The 13,936-nt window shown below is 42.0% G+C and overlaps 1 protein-coding gene across 1 annotated transcript in view; it reads right to left on the bottom strand.

The window, feature by feature from the left end:
- The window catches only part of GPRIN3 (GPRIN family member 3), a 73,830-nt gene extending 61,835 nt beyond the window's left edge, over positions 1 to 11,995 (bottom strand). The window contains exon 1 of the mRNA XM_043871338.1: positions 11,864 to 11,995. The gene's annotated coding sequence lies outside the window, so the exon portion shown is untranslated. The remainder of the gene's footprint in view (positions 1 to 11,863) is intronic.
- Between the last annotated feature and the right edge of the window lie 1,941 nt (positions 11,996 to 13,936).

Here is a 13,936-nt window from a genome sequence, read left to right as displayed (position 1 = left end):
CTCTTGCACTTTGAAAAGCAATGCATTCTACTGTGCCACACTCTGGAACAAAGAGTTTGGGTTTTGAAACAACACCAAGTGGTAAAGACATTCCAGATTGATGTAAGAGTCCAGCAATAAGCCTAGTGCCTGTAGGGGACTTCTGTTTTGTTTTTATTTTTAACTAGAAAAAAATTAATTGCTTATTATTAATACTTAAAAAATTAAAGCAGAAATCATGACTTTAAACCAATGAGTGAATTTTCATGTTCAAAACAGACAAATCTATGTATACTCATCCTCCTGTCAAGCACCATTAGTTTATTAGAAATAGAGTTTTAAGAAGAAACTTGTCTCAAATGGGCCTCCTGTGCATAGATTACCTTTTGTTCATCCTTCAGTCTGCAATTAGAACACTTAGCGGCAAGCTATAATAAGGAATTGCTCACTTTCATAGGTAAATGACTGTCTGTGATTAAAACATCAATCATGGAAACACTAGTTCTATAAATAGTTTCTAGGTCCAAAGTCCAGAGGTAAAGCTAAAACAGACTTGCCTGGTTTTCTTTCCTGTTATATGTGTGTATGTGCACATGTGTAAATGTGACTGTGTAGAATATATTTGGCTTTTCTTTCAAGAAACAAAGACATGTTGTCTGTATGACATATGTGTCACCTGGATATTCTGATAAGACATTTTGTTCTGCAATTTTTCTGCCTATACTATGATTTATGAAGTTTTAACTTAAAATGTTTGTCCTTGAGCTCACGCTGTTTGCTAAAAGAATGACTTATCACTGATCTAGAAGCTTTCACGTTTTCTTTTTAAATAACACAAAATGAAATCTGAGCTGGGAAAAAGCAGTCTGTAAAATCCTGTTCATTCCTCACATTTTGACCCACAGTATTAATAACATTCATATTAATATACTGCAAGGAATATAGCGTAGTGCTAAAGGGTGCAGCCTTTGAAGTTAGACAACTCTGGATTCTCAGCTCCATCATTTAGTATCTGAGGGACTTTGGGCATGTTGTTTAATCTGTTTCCTCCTCCCCAAAATGGGGGAGATAATAGTATTATACAAACCTCATGTTGTTGTTGTGTAGTTGCCCAGTCATGTCCAACTCTTTGTGAACCCATGAACTATAACCTGCCAGGCTCTTTGTCTGTGGGATTTCCCAGGCAAGAATACTGGAATGGTTGCCATTTCCTTCTCCAGAGGATTCCTGACCCGAGGATTAAACTCACATCTCCTGCAAGGGCAGGTGGATTCTTTACCACTGAGCCACCAGGGAAGTCCGACCTCATAGATTTGTTCAAATGAGAAATGAGTTTAGCAGATGCCATTGGCAGACAAGCCTAAAGAATGAAGTTTTGAAAGAGTTGGAGGTCATTAATTATACCAACCTATAATCTTCCCTGGTGGTTCAGACGGTAAAGAATCCACCTGCCATGTGGGAGTCCTGGGTTCAATCCCTGGGTTGGGACGATACCCTGGAGGAGGGCATGGTAACCCACTCCAGTATTCTTTCCTGGAGAATCCCCTTAGACAGATGAGTCTGGCAGGCTACAGTCCATGGGGACGCGAAGAGTAGGACACAACTGAGAGGCTACGCACAGGACCACCTGCTCATGTTTAGTTTCCTTACAGTGGAAAGCAAATAGAGAAAAAGAAATGTATTCCATCCTCTCATGCGCCGGAACCAAGATGACAAAGTGGCCTGAGTGGGTCCTTTGGTCTCTTGCTCCTATTTATCCCACTTAGATTCATTCCTCTTCTCTCTTGTGTCTGGCTGGCCTTTTGTTCTCTCCACTCATCATTAGTTCTGTAATCCAGGTACCGTCCCCCTTCTCCCTGCACTACTGCCTTCTAGGCAACAAGGCTAGGAAGTTCTGTAAGTAGGGGCAAATGCACAGAGATGGGCTCATTCACCAGGGCTTTGCAGAGACATGGATTATTATCTGAACTTCCAGGGTCCTATCTCTGAAGAGGAAAACCAGGGGAAAGTGATGAGCACCACCTTAGAAACAAAAGACAGCATGAGGGTATGAGGCATTTTGCCAAGCAACTATGAAAACAGCCAGGTATTTTCAGTACCCTGAAGTGGGTACACAACCCAGTAATGATCTAACTCAAAGTCATCCCCCCAGGGGGGACGTAATCCCTGAGAATCTAAGCAATACTCTAAAACCATGACCTTTAAACCATCTAATAATTCACTAGTGTATCACAAACAGTTTATGAGCAAAGATAAAGTATCAATGACAGTAAATGATTTATTAAAAGAATAATTAAAGCAGTTCTCTCTAATGTCAACTATGCTGATCTCAATAATAAAGTCACTTCTATAATAATGTTACTCTCATTCACCTCACTTGCATTTGTAGATATTTTCCTGAACAGAAAAAAAAGAGAGGGGATGGAGTTACACAGAGTTTCTTACGTACTCATGGGGAGGAAACTCCCTACAGTATTCAGACTAGCCACCAGTAGAAACTCAGAAGATTTCTTGATCTTCTATCTACCCCATCTTGGTCACTCTTGTGATCCTCTGTTTCTTAGTTGTTTTTAGTAAGATAAAGTTGAAAATACATGTGTCTGCATTTTTATTTTCAAATTCATGAAGGGAGGTACAGTGGGGGGAAAGACTTCCAGTTTTCATGTTGACCTGGCTGGGGAAAAAAGGAACCCAGGTGTGATGAACAAGTAGTGAAGCTGTGAAGATGGACGGAAAGTGATCTGAATCACTAGGGCCTAAGTAAGGAAGAGGGAGGCACGGGGGTGTGTGTGGTTGGGACTGAGAAAGGAGCCTGGTTGTTAGGCTACTGGGGGAATTCCTGGAGATCCTGACCAGGAAAAGAGTCCACTGTCACTTTGCTGAGCCACATTTATCAATAAATTTATCTAATCCAGTAGTCTGGGAATTATTTGACAATTCAGACTGTGTTTTATCCAACTCTGAATCCCTAGCATATAGCACAGGGTCCTACTTTATTCAACATCCAACTTACTAAATGATCCAAACATCTGTCTTCCTTAAATCAGGGCCTTCTGCCAATCCCTTCTCACATTCTGTACTTCATCTCCTAAATGAATTCCTATTTCCAGTTTGAGGCATGTTTTTATTTGATTTACCAGACGGAAGTACTGATGTACCCTCAACCCAGTCCAATTCAGATTACTAACTCTTATCATCCCTCCTGAGACCTGGACCCAGCACTCAAAAGCCACAAACCCCAGAGGGATGATCTTTAAAAGCCCATCGCTGCAATTTTAAACATCAAAATAACCACCAGGGGAAAAGGAGGATAGTTTCATAAGAGAACATAAAAGTTTTAGTGTAAGTCAATTTAAGTCACTGGACACCTCTGGTTTTATATATTATCAGTATACTTCAGGGGATATGATGCCTATTACTTAAAGACTTAGACAGTATTCTAGAAGGAAATACACTCTGTCCCAAGGAAGCATACAGTTGATGTGGTACCGTGTCCTCTGCTGGCTTCCATTGATACTATTCTCAGCACTGTCTTCTTGGAGAGAAGCTGCTGAAGCACCGACACTTTGGGATTAATAATTAGGTGCGAGGATGTTTTTAGAAGTAAAGTGGGAGGCACGATGTGGGGGTGGCAGGCATGAAGTGTGCACGAGGAGGGAGAGTGGCAGCTGAAGTTGAGAAAGTAGGAGAGATGTCAGAGAGCTGGGAAGAGCTTTCTCTACTTCAGGGATCTGCTTGCGTTTGTCTTCTGCCTGTTGTCTCCAAAGGGCAACTGCTTTTACTTGCAACATGAATAAATCAACACTGACAGGGTCACTTCATTTTCAGCCATATTAACAGAACAGTTCCGCACAGTGTAGTGGTCAGACTGCACAGGGATTCGGGCCACTGTAGCCATGGGTTGGAATCATCACCAACCACCATCATTAGATGACCCTTCCTCAGTTGCACAGACGCAGTCACAAACTGGGATACAAGTCAATCCACCCCTGACAGTTTATTCTCAACTGCCCAGTCTACCAAACAGAATACACCATCCACTGAAAGCTTGAGATATGCTTTGGGCTTTCAGGAGGCTACACATGTGTAGTGTCTACGGAAAGAGTTGTATATAAAACAAAGATATGGTGCATTAAAAATATATAAAGCTAACCAACAAGGACCTACTATATAGTACAGGGAATTATTCTGAATATTTTGTAATAGCTTAGAAGGAGAAAGAATCTGAAAAGGAATACACACACACACACATAACTGAATCACTTTACTGTATACCTTAAACTAACACAATATTATAATTCAACTGTACTTCAATACATAAAGCAATCCAATGTAAAACTGATAACTGATCAAACTTTTTGTTTCTTTGTTTTGTATTGTGCAGTGTGGTACCATAAAAAGCATGCAAGCAAACAAAAATTTCCGTTAGTCTGTTCTTAACAGACCAGGTCAACTCAGTTTGCATTCATTACCCTTTTACAGAATCTACATATTTTGATGATGAGAACTGTTTAGATTCTCATGAGAGTGTATAGGAATTAACTATACACTGCACAATAATCTCTCTACTCTGTAGAGTCCCACCAATTTCATGAACTCACTCAGAGCACTGGAGAGCTCAGTGGTACTCAGAAAACATCTAGTTCAGGCTTTGAGAACCCAGTATCTATAGCTCACACAATTAAGGGAAGCTGTTGAGTACAAGGGATTATACGCAGTTTGTGTCAGGGAGACAATAGGGAGCAGTGGGGTCTGAAGTGTAATAAAGGCACATACTGTTGCTCAATTCTGGCTTAGAGAGTGTGGGTTGGTGTTTCATTTTTATAATAGATCTTCTTATTTTTAGATATTGGCTTAATTAAAAAGAAATACCTGCAGATCAGATAGAACATGATCTTCCTGCTGGCCAGTTTTCAGTTTCTGATCGAGTACCTACATTCTCAGGCTTCCGTGGAGGCTCAACACTAAAGAATCTGACTGAAGCAACTTAGCACACACATACACAGCACACACACACATCCTCAAGCCTGTCTGAGAGCTTTAAGTGGAGCACACCAGCCCCCTCAGATGCTCCTGACAAAGAATCTCCTGCTCTGAGAATCTACATATGCAGACAAGAAATCATCCCCCAAGTGAAAGGAAAAGGCAGAGGCATTTTCACTCAGCCAGAGCTTAGCCCCTGACCCTGACCCTGACAGATTTCTTTCTGTTCTCTGACTGCTTTCAGAACTTGTTCAACACAAAAACAAGGCCAGTCTTCCACACCCATCTGTCATAAGCAATTTTTACTCATTCAAGGATGCATGGGGAAATGTACATCGATTTATTAACCTTAGCTCTGATTAAAGTTCTCTTTAGCATTAAAATTCTAGTCACTTCATTTTTTGCTTGCCTATTTCAAGGAGAAATCATTTACAGGATTCAAAGGAAGGCATGCTTAGAGAATAACACAAGTAAGGATAAATTACAAATTCATGTATAAAATAGTAGTTAGAAATAGGTCTAAAGAAGCATGGTGAGTTTGTTGAATTGAGCTTTAAACCATGTTTTGAGGGGATTGAGAAACTAATTTCAGATGAAGAAATAAGCATTCCAAAATGATGTAACAGCAAAAGCAAAGACCAAAGTCCAACAAAGTAAAACCCACAATGAATCAAATATCTTTTGCATTTTTGAACAACAAAAATTTTTAAAGTACATCATGAGAAAACACACTTACATCAGAATGAATAAAAAACAGTTCACAAATCCTATGTTATATTCAGGAGCCCTGTCCTACACAGATATAATTCAGAATAAAAACCCAGAGGTGATGCAAAATTCTGAATCCTGATAATATTTGCCACATGGTCTTTGTTAAGGCAGACACACAAGCATAGAGTATTAGATTTCAGAAAAAATTTCAACAAGAATTCAAACAAAAAGATGCTGTTATTACTCAGAAAATATACTGAACACAGTTAACTCCTTCAAGCATTTTATTTACTCCAAGTTTTATGTTATAAAGAAAGAATCTCCCATAGACACAATATGGTTAGCTTAATTTGAGTCTGTTTAGAAGTCAATATTGTGGAAAAAAAAAAAAATCAAGAATCTATTCACATAAGCCATCTTGATTAATACCCCCTAAACTAGATCTCTTACTTTGTTGAACCATTTGCAATTAAGGCTTAAGAAAAAAAAAAAAAGGTGTTCTCTCTAACTCCTTTCCCTCCAGAAAATTAGTAGATGCAAATGTGATTTTTTAAGGAGCTCTGGAGGTCTCTGTCCAGCTTTCCATTACTGAATTAGCAACAGTCCTGAGGTCCCTCAAGGTGCTTGTGACTTTATAGATTTTCACTCTCTAGTCTTGAGTTTTTTCAGGATTTGCTCGGTTCTGCTAGTGTCACAGGCTGTGACTACTGACTAAAGCAATCTCCCTAGGGATGGCTTGGGGATCTACGAGGTTTAGGACCCAAGAATTAACATTTTAAAATTGAATCTGATTTGTGAGGCCAAGAAAGTGACTGGTCTCAGATCACACAGTAGATCCTCAAAATTTTTCTGCCTCATTAGACCCTTGAGACAGAGATCACTGTAGTGACTCACAGTCCAGGAAGAAAGAGGCAGGAGTAATTGGATTTCCCTCCCCCTACCACTCAGGAGCCCTTCAGACCCTTACTTCAGGTCCTGCTCCTCCTCCCCTCTGCAGAGGATCAGTGAACTAGAAAGCGGAGGTCTAGGTTGTTTTGCCCCATTGGTTTAGGACAATTTATTAACTTCTCTGGGACTCATCTGTAATCTTTCCTCTTCCTTATAAGTAAAGGCTGAACACAAACAGGAGTGTCCACAACTGGTTATTGAAATCCTTTGTTAACTATTATAGAATACAGATCTCTAAGCCCTACCTACAGATTCAGATTCCATAGGTCACAGCATCCAACCCTCCAGCTAAGGGTCAGTTATTACTGACTGGAAATTATAATTCAGGCCCTCAGTTATGCTGCTAGCTTCAAAATAAAGCTGTCAGTCTAATTACAGGCATGTACAATTAGAAAGCTGCTATTGTATTGCCAACTGTAACATGCCCAGATCAAAAGCTGTGAAAATTTTTCTCACTGGCATTCAAGATAGTACTTTGAATTGTAACAGTATGTATATATATGTATGTATTTATGTCTTCCTCCATGAAATTTAACAAATGCCTTTTCAACTCACGTGCAGCCTCTACACGTTTTTATTATCTCAGACTTGACTCATGCAAAAAACTTAGATTATCACTAATGTAAACATTCTGAAGTGGAGAAAGATGAAAGAGAAGTCTGAGACATATTTATAAAAAGTGAATTTCCATATTTGATTGCCTTCCAAGTCAACTAATTGAAGCACATGAGGCTCTATTTTTAACTGGCAGTGGTTCTTTTGGTTAAATGTACAGGTTTATTCAAGAGGATATCAAATTCCTAAGATTGTTTTATTGCTTAGGAAGGACAGCAAGAGCTGAGAGAAGCCCACCAAAAGTTTTCAGAAACACACATAACGCACTTTCTTCTCTGATTTTATCTTTGTAAAATAACTGTTTCGCTACAGTAGATGTTAATTTCTCAAAATGCATACAGATATATTTACAGATTTAATGAAAATGATGGACAAGTCACAGAGCAACTGGAAAAGAAAGTCTGGCAGTTTCTGCCCTTCCTTTTGGGATTCTGAGTCTCAGGTGGTCTGATCCATCCTCACAGAGCTGCCAGTATCGAGCATGGGCGGCTATACCTATAAGGCACTCAGGAGAGAGTGCGGACAGTAGAAGCAGGGTTTGCTTCATGTGAGACAGTCACTTGATGACCCGCGGCCCTCTGTGCCAAAGACTGTACTTGTGTTCTGAGAAATGAAATAATCACGCTGTATTATGGTGTGCCATATAATTTCAGCAGTTCAATTATTAAATTCATTTGAAGCAAGGCTTAGCCAGTAAATTATTGCAGAAGAAATAAAAAATATGGCAGAAAATAACAGATAAGTGACTGACGTTATGGCCTTTCTGCCTAGCTTTCTTAAAGTAGTAGGACTGAGAAAAGAAACCTTAGATAGAAAATAACAATTTTCGAGTCGTATTTTAGTCTAAACAAACATTCTGCTGTTATTTTCGGCCCCCATCTTGATAACTCATTTTTTTTTCTTTTTTAAATGATTTTTAAATAAATCTCACATATCCCCACCTCCTTCTTTACTTCCTCCTCCTATATCACCATCTCTTCCTCACTGCCCACCTGGATCCATCCATCTGTCATAGACTACCTTAAGTTTTACCTCCACTTTGAACTTTTCTAAATTAATTCAGTTCCTAAGGATCTCCCTGTCTTCTGACTTCACTGCCATGAGTTTACTGGTAAATTATGATGACTTGCCTTTCTCAAGACAAGTTTGCTCTTCAGTGGTTTAGTCACTAAGCTGGGTCTGACTCTTGCAATCCCATGGACTGTAGTCCACCAGGTTCCTCTGTCCATGGGATTCTCCAGGCAACAATACCGGAGTAGGTTGCCATATCCTTCTCTAGAGGATCTACCCAACCCAGGGATCAAACCCAGGGCTCCTGCATTGCAGGCAGATTCTTTACTGACTGAGCTACAAGGGAAGCCCTATATTCTGATTGCTATTCAGAATATGGTGTAAATGCTTGTGTAGTAGATCTCTAGGTGACTTGCAAACTGGAAGCATCTCTTCTTTGTATCACTTAAAGCAGCAGCTTTCAGACTTTTTAAAACGATGCATGATATGATATCCATTTTACCATAGTCCACATATGCTGTTACAAGAGCAATATTTATTCACCCTTCTATTGTTTTATTCTATTTTGTACTTTGAAAATAAAAATGCTGTCAGACCCAGTAAACTGACCTCACTGTGGGTTGTGACCAGTTGATTACTCTGGGACTGCTATATATATTTCCTTTACTTAAAAAAAAAAAATTACAATTATCTGTCGCCATTGGCCTCTGACTTTTCTAGCATTACATTTCTTTTTTTTTTTTTTGCCTTTTGGAGTCATCTGGGACAATTAAATGCTTGGAATATATAGTATTTTCCATTCTTTTGCCCTGAGCACTGCTGGTCAAAAGATAAGATTCCCTGAGTTTCTGTAAAACTCAAATCTCCATTTCCTCATTCTCTTTTATTTTCACAATATGCACAGTAGGTGGTAGACATTTCGTGGATGAAGAAATTTAGGCACAGAGAATTCTGACTTTCTCAATGACATATCTCTCTTTTAATCAGGCTGTTATAAATTCAGGTAAATATGGTTTCTAGACATTTAAAGGAGATAAACTTGGGTAATGTGAACAACACAGAGCCTCAGTATGAATGTATTTACCTAACTCGTCTGGATCAAATGAGTTAACAGCTCTTCTGGACTTCAGTTTGAAGATGTATCCACTTCCTTCTCTATCCCCATCTTTCCATCTTCATCTCCTCAGTTTTTCAGCCACCTAGAACTACTTGTTCTTCTTCAGCCTCTGTATATTTTGGTCCGTATACAAGGATTGCCCTTCTTTGTCCTCTTTACCAGGCTAGTTCCTCATCCTTCAAATCCCTGGGAACTGTCCTTACTCCTCTCCTCTCCCACAATGTGACTTTCATAGCACCCTGTGCTCTCCCCATCAAGCACTGAACTAGCTCTTCCTCCCTCCCTCCTGAGTTTTACAGGCTGAGACTCTTCTATTCTACAATCTAGGGCCATGTTGAATTCAGGATAAAAATATGGAGAAGGCATAAATGAATCAACAAGTGACCGCATAAAGAACGGCCACGAAAAAGCTTGAGTGTGCTCTGGGACTGGAATTGTATGTCTTAACCCTCCAAGGCCAATCATTCATGACTTTATGATTCTATGACCATGATTTTAGTGTTTCCCTGAAGGGTACAGATTTTGTGACTGGAAATTCATAAAGTGAAGGATAGCTGTGTCTAATATATTCTTTCAACTTTATTTAGGGCACAAACAATGGTATTTGGAAGGGACAAATAATTTAGTATATTGGGCAAGTGTACTGAGGCAATTTTAAAAAATCACTCAGATTTTAAAACTGCTGGTTGGAACCCACCCTGGGGGTTCTGACCATGCCTCAGATCTCCATTTCCCACATGAAGCTATGCACTTGCGATTTTGTCCTCATCAGTTTCATTAGTCTAGTTAGTGATTAGGTGAAGTCTCACACATACATTCTGCATGGATCTTTATAAGTTCCTTTGCACTATTTCCAGAATAAATTCCAGTGATATAATATCTAGGCTTGCCATAGCAATTACTAATTTTTTTCTGTTTATGAATCAACAACCTACCCCCCGCCCTGCCAACAAACTAAAAGCAGGAAAGCTCTTGAAAAATGTTCTTTGCAATCCTATTTGAAAAGAATATTCCCTAATACAAACTCCTGCCATTCCCAGATAGCAACAGAGAAGATTTTCTTCTTTATGCTGTGACTCATGTATCTTTATTCCCACAGCTGCTACTTAGGGCAGGCCAGTGGTGAACACAATGGAAAAGAAAGAAGAGTTTATAACTGGAAAATAAGCACATTCAGAAGAAGTACACTCAAAGCATTATCAAAGTAAAATATGCAGCAGTACCAACAAGAGCAAACAAAAGCCCACGCAAGAGATGTGTAAATATTTCATGAAGCTAAAGCCTTAATCAACTCTCTCTCTAAATCTTGCTGGTGTTGTAAACACTTCAGTTTCCTCCAGTCCCACCATGACCCAGATTCTTTGCAAAAACAAAATGAAAACATGATCCAATGGATCTTTAACAAATGTGGTGTGAAAAATATTTATTAATAGATAGAGCATATCCAAGGTATTGCCTTAACAGGAAGAAGAGGATACCTTAATAAAGGTGGTTGCTTCTTGATGACTTTCAGAGCTTCCTTTCTCCCCTCCCCCTCCAAACCTTTTCCCCACTACCTATGCTGCTCTCAGGACATTTGCATCATCTTAACCTTGTACTACCTACACCCCAAGCCAAGATTTCTCCCAAGGCCCCTCTAAAAAGCACTTTAAACCTGACCAGACTTTGCTGCCTTCCTACCAGCCAAAATCACTTTCCAGTGTCTAAATTCTTCCCCCCCTCTTTTTTCCCCCCACTCTTTCACTGTCCATTGTTGCGTCTGAAATTTTGCCTGTATCTTTTCGATCTGCCTGGATGGCGTAGGGATCTTTTGTGTGTATTGGTTGACAGTGTTTTTCAGTGATTTCTTTTCTAAAATCCATCTCCAAAGAGCTGTTTATAGCCTCTAGTCTACCCGGATTTAATGTGGTTCCAAAGTTCACCTCTAGATACTGAACAGGTCTCTACAATGATTTCCCTTTATCAACCTCTGCATGCCCTTCTCTCTCTGCCTATCTCAAGAAAAACTATATATGTAATGTGTGTATACACACGCATACAAACGCATGTATATTATATATAACGATAGTATGCTGACCTTAAACGGAGTAAGTGTAGGAAAATGAGAAAAATGCCTGTGTAGTATTGCCACACACACACACACACACGCACGCACACACCCCTATTTGGATATTCACAGTATGCAGACCTGATTGCAAACCCCCCTCTCCCAAGAACAAGAACAACAGGCGTCTTCGCCGGTTTACCTTCAAAGCCAAAGCTTAAGGTAGCAATGACCTTGCCGAGAAATTCATCACCTGCGAGAAAGGCTGCCCCTCCTGGAGCTCAGGACGGGATGGAAACGAGAGCAACAGGCAAAAAGGATCACCTAGCAAAATGTGGGACCGAATCCATCCCCCATCAGTACCGAGCACACCGCAAAGCTGTGGTCTCCCAGGGTTGCAAGATGGGCAGAGGTGGCGCGGGGGGCGTCTCCTCCCGCGGCCGCCGGTCACCTACCTGCTGTTGCCCGGCTCTCTCCGGCGTGGCGGGGCCGCTGCCTGCGCTTTGGCGAGGGCTTCCCGTCGCATGTCACACGCAGCGGCTCCCGGCGCCCCACGATGCCTCAGCGGGCTCGGGAGTGGCGGTCCTTTTCAGACCTGTTCCGGGAGGGAGCCGGGTGCCGGCAGGAACTGAAATTACTATGCAAAGAGCAGAGGCGGCGCGCAGGAGCCGGGCGGAGACCGCGGGGGCCACCCCCCACTCCGGGACTGCAGCCGCCGCCGCCCGGCACTGAGCCAAATTGGAGGTGGGAGTTCACGTGCCCGACTGCTCGTCCGTCAGGCCCGGGCTGCGCCCATCTGTCCTCGCCGGGGAGCGCTGCCCTGCCGGAACATTCGAGGAAGGGGCGGCAGGAGCGCAGGCAGCGGCGGCCGAAGCACCGGCTGCACCGGCTGCACCCGCGGCGGCGGCGGCAGCAGCAGCAGGACGCCGAGCTCCGCCCCCGCCGCGCCCCCGCCCAGCCTTCCGTCCCGCGGGAAGGGGTTGCGGCGGCGGCTGCTGCGGGCCAGGGGGCACCCGGGCACCCGCTGGCGGGTTGCGGTATGCTGCGAGGAGACCGGCTGCAGGTGGAAAGTTCAGAAGGAGATTAAGATAGAGGGCTGGGGCCCAGAGCAGCTCCGCAGGAATTCTGGCCCTCGCTCCCACCCACAGGTCACCAGACTCCATGGCTGTGTCTTGACTCCAGCACACGGTTTCCAGAAGAGCCAAGTGCAGAGATCTGAAACCAAGGAGACCATCCAAGGTTTTTTCGGTGTTGCAAAAAGTATGATACCCCGCGTATTTGGAGATGGCATTGCTGACAGTTCCTGCCCCCTGCCCCCTATCGCCCCAACTCCCGTCTCCTGGACATGGATGGCTTTGGAAAGCGTCCACTCAGAGTGGCTCCAGCAACACTGAATGGATGTGTAGTATGGTTAGCAGCTGCAGATGGTGCAAATGAAACTGAGAAGAGGTAACGTTCACCAACTATTTGTTAGCAGGCACTGTGCAAAATGCCTTATATGCAGCTTCTGTAATTCTCTTAATGACCCAATGAAGTGAGTGAAATTCTCCACTGAACTGATGAGAAAACTAAAGCTTCAATGATTTAGACACTGCTTCAGGTCACATAGTAGTAACTGCGAAACAAGAATTTAACACTGCAAAAGAGATCCTCTCACTCATGGGGAATCACCTGGGGATCTTATTAAAATGTAGGTTCTGACTCAGTAGGCCTGGGGTGGACCTGTGGATCTGTGGTTACTAACAAGTTCACAGGGGGTGTTTGTGCTGCTGGCCAAGGGACCAAACTTTCTAAACCACCAAGTCAGGGATTTTAATAAATTTCTTCTTTTATGCCAGCTCTAGATGATTGATTGCAACTTCCTGAAGGTAGGTTAAGAAGGATTCTAAGGCTGTGTCTTAGCTCTTGCACAAAGAATGTTGCAGTCCATTGTGTGTCTGTTAGTTGCTCAGTTATATCTGGCTCTTTGTGACCCCATGGACTGTAGCCTGTTGGGCTCCTCCATGGAGTTCTCCAGGCAAGAATACTGGAGTGGGTAGTCATTCCTTTCTCCAGGGGATCTTCCCAACCCAGGGATCAAACCCAGGTCCCCTGCTTCACAGGCAGATTCTTTACCATCTGAGACACCAGGGAAGCCCACTAGCCATGTCCAGTTTGGTTAATGGAGGGAAGTTTGTGGCAAGTATCCCAGCAGGCCACTTCTACAACTTCTAAAATAACATGCTGGTTATTGAGAATGATCATGGTGTAACATGTAAGGATGGATGTCTTCATTCCACACCCAACCCTTGTTAAGAAAGCCTTAAGTTAAAGTTTTACACTTCACGTTTACATAACACAAAACACTTTACAAAATGCTCATATGAATAATTTCGTCTGTCTTCATAATGACTCTGTAAGGCAGGTATAATTTTACTTTACAGGAAAGGAAACTGAGGTAGAGCAACTTTCTCGATATTACACAACTAAAAACATGTGATGGGGCTAGATTGTGATAGATCCCTAGCTCAGGGCTTTTTAAAAAAATT

The sequence above is a fragment of the Cervus elaphus genome, chromosome 17 (assembly GCF_910594005.1).
Source record: "Cervus elaphus chromosome 17, mCerEla1.1, whole genome shotgun sequence".
NCBI lineage: Eukaryota > Metazoa > Chordata > Mammalia > Artiodactyla > Cervidae > Cervus > Cervus elaphus.
Note: the sequence above shows the minus strand (reverse complement) of the source record. Positions and strands in the feature narration are given on the sequence as shown.